At 43.2% G+C, this 6,000-nt stretch overlaps 1 protein-coding gene across 1 annotated transcript in view; it reads left to right on the top strand.

Annotated features, from left to right (window-relative positions):
* The first annotated feature begins 4,865 nt into the window (after nt 1-4,865).
* Nucleotides 4,866-6,000, top strand: part of LOC309375087 (IgGFc-binding protein-like) — a 31,267-nt gene continuing 30,132 nt past the window's right edge. The window contains exon 1 of the mRNA XM_081920469.1: nt 4,866-4,884. The gene's annotated coding sequence lies outside the window, so the exon portion shown is untranslated. The remainder of the gene's footprint in view (nt 4,885-6,000) is intronic.

Raw genomic sequence — 6,000 nt, 5'->3', positions numbered from 1 at the left:
ATAATAGTAATAATAATAATAATAGTAATAATAATAATAATAATAATAATAATAATAATAATAATACCACAAAGCCTAAAGCTCCTCATTAAAGGGCACTGATGGCTACAATATCAACAACCTCAGATATGCAGATGACACAACTTTGATGACAGAAAGTGAGGAGGTATTAAAGAACCTTTTAATGAGGGTGAAAGAGGAGAGTGCAAAATATGGTCTGAAGCTCAACATAAAAAAAAAACTAAGATCATGGCCACTGGGCCCATCACCTCCTGGCAAATAGAAGGGGAAGAAATGGAGGCAGAGAGAGATTTTGCTTTCTTGGGCTCCATGATCACTGCAGATGGTGACAGCAGTCACGAAATTAAAAGACGCCTGCTTCTTGGGAGAAAAGCAATGACAAACCTAGACAGCATCTTAAAAAGCAGAGACATCACCTTGCCAACAAAGGTCTGCATATTTAAAGCTATGGTTTTCCCAGTGGTGATGTATGGAAGTGAGAGCTGGACTATAAAGAAGGCTGATCACCAAAGAATTGATGCTTTTGAATTATGGTGCTGGAGGAGATTCTTGAGAGTCTCATGGACTGCAAGAAGATCCAACCTTTCCATTCTGAAGGAAATCAGCCCTGAGTGCTCACTGGAAGGACAGATCCCGAAGCTGAGGGTCTTCAAAGCCCATGACACCTTTGGTAAAGGCTGTTCTCCAATTGGAGCACCCACAGGCCAGTGTTTCCCAATTGTTTGTGTTTATACTACATTTTTTAAAGATTTGCCTTGAGATAGTCTTTAAACCTCTTTTGTTGACCACCAGCATGATGTTTCCATTTTTAAGTTTGGAATAGAGTAGTTGCTTTGGAAGATGATAATCAGACATCCACACAACATGACCAGTCCAACGAAGTTGATGTTGAAGAATCATTGCTTCAACACTGGTGATTTCTGCTTCTTCCAGTACACTGGTATTAGTTCACCTGTCTTCCCAAGTGAAGTGTAATTTTTTTTGGAGACACCGTTGATGGAATCTTTCGAGGAGTTGGAGATGGCGTTTATAAATGGTCCATGTTTCACAAGCATACAGTAAGGTTGGTAGTACAATAGCTTTGTAAACAAGCATTTTGGTTTCCCTGCGAATGTCCCGGTCCTCAAACACTCTGCATTTCAATTGGGAGAAAGCAGCACTCGCAGAGCTCAGGCAATGCTGGATTTTGGCATCAGTGTTGGCCCTTGTGGAAAGAGAACTGCCCAGGTAGGAGAAGTGACCAACATTTTCCAACGTTACACCACTGAGTTGGATTTGTGGTGCTGCAGAGGGCTTATTTTTTACTTGTTGGTGCAGCAGTTTGGTTTTTTAGATGTTGAGCGATAGGCCAAACTTTTCGTAAGCTTCTGCGAAGACATTTAGAATTGTTTGGAGGTCATTCTCTGAGTGTGCACACACTACGCTGTCATCAGCATACTGAAGCTCTATGACGGAAGTTACGGTAACCTTAATCTTTGCTTTCAGCCTGCTCAGATTAAAGAGCTTTCCATTTGTTTGATATATGATTTCTACTCTGGTGGGGAGTTTCCCTTCGACAAAGTGCACACCATATACGAACTGGGTATGCATTCTTAGGAATCCCCCCCCCCCAATTACATATTAGTCATTCTCTGTTCAAGCGATTGTTACTTTATTTCTGAGTGGAGATTTGAAGCTTTGTGTCCCAGGTCCTGCCAAGGCAGCTAAGAAGCAAAAGCCTAAAATAAACAATCTATGAAAAATAGCAAGTTGTGCAAAAGAACATAACCAAGCTACTGAAATTAGAAGCTGGGGGTGGTAGTGGAAAGGAGAGGAAGAGAACATTTTTTTTGGGGGGGGGGGTGACAAGGATCACCTATATTTTGCAATTCAGTTGAGAAACATGTCACTCTGTGTTCACGCTCTCTAATCTTGTGTTATCTGACTTCCACCGTGCCCAACTACCATTTCTAAAGAGTGGACATTTCCTGGACGGTTTGGTGGAACTTGATTTGCATAAGACTCATTGACCCTATAAAAAGGGAAAGGACAGCAGAGAAGCAGTGAGGTGGGTGGGCAGAACCCACCTTTGCTCTCCTCTCTTGGGCCGTGACAGGTCGACTAAAGCGCTGAAGGTAAGAGACTTCCCTGGGGTTCCTCATTGTCAGCCACATCTGCTGAATGAAGCCAACCAAGGGCAGAGTATACATTTATCAGTATAAAGACCCCATTCTGTTATCTGTGGAGGCCAGTCCATTAGGGCATTTGAAGGAGAGTCCATTTGACTCTCCTTCCTCGGAGGTTTTTGAGCAGAGGTTGGATGGCCACCTGTCATGGATCCTTTAGTTGAGATTCCTGCATTGTGGGGTGGTGGTGGACTACATAACTCTGAAGGTGCCTTCCAACTCTACAATTCCATGTTTCTACGAAATGGAGCCCTACCCTACCACACTCAGTCTCCGCTCAGCCAGCCCCGCTTGCCGGGGAGTGGCCCTGCCTACCAGCTTTCTCCCCCTTAGTCTCAGTGTTGCCCCTTGCAGAACTCTGCTGAGAAGAAGAGGACAAAACAAGAATTAGTTGGCTTCCCCGGGCACAGGCTCTGGTTCCCCCATTGCTGGGCTTCTTGCCTTCTGCTCCATAAGTTCCAGTGAGCATCAGCTACCACTGAATGAATGTTGTTCTTATCTTTGCATAGCAGCAAAGGTCAAAGGTTTCTACATGTGCGTGTCTCTACACGTGGGCAAGCCAGAGACAAGCACATGTATGTGGGGGGGATCATATGAGAGGAAGGATTTGCCTGGCAGAATTGGCGGTTGTTGCATCAATTTTTCCCTGGGCCTCACCCAGTGGCATAGCATGGGGGGTGCAGGGGGGGCCCCGGCCGCACTGGGTGCAACATCGGGGTGTGTGTGCTCTCACTCGCAGCTCTCTGCCGCTACCTGGCTCCACGGGTTAGGGGGCGCAAATCACTTGCCTTGCCCCGGGTGCTGACAACCCACGCTACGCCACTGGCCTCGCCCCTATGCCTGCATTTCCTTTACCTTGACAAATGCAGATTTTGGATAACCTTCTAAGTTCTGCCCATTGAACATCTTAGTTTCTCTGGATTTGCACTTTTGCACAGCTGAGCCCATTTCTATCTCTGTACAACAAGTTCTGCCCTGTTTTACAAGGCTTCTGTCAATATCCCTTACGAGTCCAAGTGCCTTCCATATGGAGATTGTTTATTTGCACAAATATTTGCACAATGATTTAAATGGGCATTCCCTGAGTTGGGATGAGGGGTGGAGCCTCTAAATGTTTGACCAGATACTAATCAAGTAGGTAATAAACCTCTGATTACCTCTGATTCACCTTTTAATTGTATCTGAGATAACACAAGGAACTCTCAAACTGCCCAGTTTGTTGGCTGATAGCTATAGCAATTTAAATTATGATGATTTCAGGAGGCAGTCCCAGTGGAGGCTTCTGTTGAAATGCAGATAACAGCTTCAAAAAAGTGGTTTTTGTCAGAAAAATGGCAGGGAGACAAAAAAGAAAAAAGAAAAAACCTCCTCATAGTTTCAAGGCTGCTCAAGGCCTGGCTCCACCAGGCATTTATATAACAAAAAACCTCAACTGCATAATGCAATTAACAACACATCTAGCTTAATTAGGGGGCCTACCTAAAAGATAGACTCAACCCTTATATTCCCAGTCAGCAAATTCACTCTGCATTTAATGGTTGAATCACTTGTATGTTTACTGCCTTGGGCTCCTTTGGGAGCCCACCTTCGCAAAACGCAAACCAAATACTCAAAGTGAAACACAGCTTTGACATTTACCTTTCTCTTGGTCTCCAAGTGAGTTACAGTAAAAAAAAATAGGCAGAGGGCCTTGTTGGTAGTGGCATCCACCCTGTGGAACGCCCTCCCACCAGATGTCAAAGAGAAAAACAACTACCAGACTTTTAGAAGACATCTGAAGGCAGCCCTGTTTAGGGAAGCTTTTAATGTTTAATGCATTACTGTATTTTAATATTCTGTTGGAAGCTGCCCAGAGTGGTTGGGGAAACCCAGCCAGATGGGTGGGGTATTAACAACAACAACAACAAAAACAATAATTGCTCCTCTCCTGCAGCTGGTGGGGGTGCAGAGCAGAGGCGTACCTGCCTGGGAATTTATCTTTTCACCAGATGTCAAGGCCAGCTGTTGCAAATCAGTGGTGGGTGGGTCCAGGGTCCTCCAGGGGTGGTCCGGCATCTCTCCTTTCCCAAAGCAAAGCAAGAGGATGGTATCAAAAGTTTTACCAGGATTTGAGATGCAGTTCACTACCTAAAAACACACATGTACATACATTCAGGAAAACAACGCACAAAAACGCAACACTTTAGAGAAAGGAACTTGCAGAAATGCATATATTAGGCAAAATTCTGTTTTGAAAATTGCATATGTTATGAGAGGTGTGCATGACAATGAATAAGAATTACCATGCAGGTGGTTTGTTTGTTCTTGAAAAGAAAAACCCTAAAATTTCAAAATGGAACTAACTGCATTTAAGATTTAAGAGAGAAGTTGAAATTGACACATTTCTCCATCTCTGCCTCACCAAAAACCCACCAAAACCTCAGACTTGCCTGGTTTCTTAAAGCTTCCCTCCTCCCTGACCTCTGCCCTCATTCCACTTCCACAATGTAGGTTATATATTATAGATTTTAATTATCATCATACCAGGGCTGTCAGTTCTTTGATAAATAGTGTTATCAGTGCTTGCTGCCAAGAAAGATCAGGCAAAATGCTGCCCTTTCCCCTGCCCACTTTTAGGGCACAGAAAGCCACTAGAGAGTAAGCTGCTTATATAAGCCCAGCTACTTGGTGAGCTGAACTAGTCTGGTGCCTTCAGCAGGTAAGCGAGATCCTTTTTCTATTCTTTGCCGAGTGAGCAATGCTTTTATATGGGGAGAGATAAGTAACCTGTATATCAGCAGAAAAGCCCAGGCTTGCAGAAAAGCCACTGGGAATGAAAGCAAGCTTAACCATATAGCCCTTGTGTGCGGCTGGGAAGCATACCTGGTTAGCAATTGCAGACACTCCAGTAAGTCCCTATTTTCCAGGGACAGTCCCGGATTTATAGAAGGCATTCCTGTTTCTAATTTGATCCTGGGATGTCTCACTTTTCCTTATTTTCATCAGAGAAATGTTGGAGGGCATGCAATGGCTGCAGAAAGGGGTGGGCATGTTTTTTAGCATGAAAATTCTATTCCTGACCCAATGCTGGTCTTATCAAATGCTGTTAGGTAGCCCTTGTGTTTCAGAAGTCCAGCTGCCTTCAACCAGAAATCAGGCATTTAGTGGCACCAGTCCCATGCTATGGAATGCAGAACTCTTTCAGCAGAGATTCTGCAAGCCTCCTTGCTGTTAGTTTTCATATGTTTCTTGAAGACCTTTTCTTTTCTTTTTTATAACAATTTTTATTAATTTTAACATATAAGTTATAATACGTACCACAAAACTTTGTCACTTATACAATCATTTTGGACTTCCATCAGCACATCTGATGATCCACCATTTTAACCACCTCTTATGCATTTCTTAAATTTATATTACTTTTAAATATCTTAACTAATCATCCTCTCCCCTTACCCATTTTTGCAATAATTCCAATAGTACTCCTCACAAAACTTCTTGCAAACCTACAAACATCGTCTGATCTTCACAAATACTTTTCAAATAATCCGTAAATTTACTCCAGTCTTCTGTGAATTTCTGGTCCCGCCGATTTCGAATCCTTCCTGTTAGTTTATCCAGTTCTGCATAATCCATTAATTTCATCCTCCATTCTCCTTTCGTCGGTAATTCTTCTTGCTTCCATTTTTGGGCTTCTTGAAGACCTTTTCATGCCAACAGGACCCAAATTGTCTTAAGGCGAGCCTGCCATTTTTTAATGAATATTTTTATTGCTTGTACACCCCCCCCCCCTTAAAACTGTTGTTTTTGTGGTGTGGACAGGGTTTGGATCTGG

Source organism: Podarcis melisellensis (genome assembly GCF_964234715.1).
Source record: "Podarcis melisellensis genome assembly, chromosome: 8".
Taxonomy (NCBI): domain Eukaryota; kingdom Metazoa; phylum Chordata; class Lepidosauria; order Squamata; family Lacertidae; genus Podarcis; species Podarcis melisellensis.
This window is presented reverse-complemented; position numbering and strand designations above follow the sequence as displayed.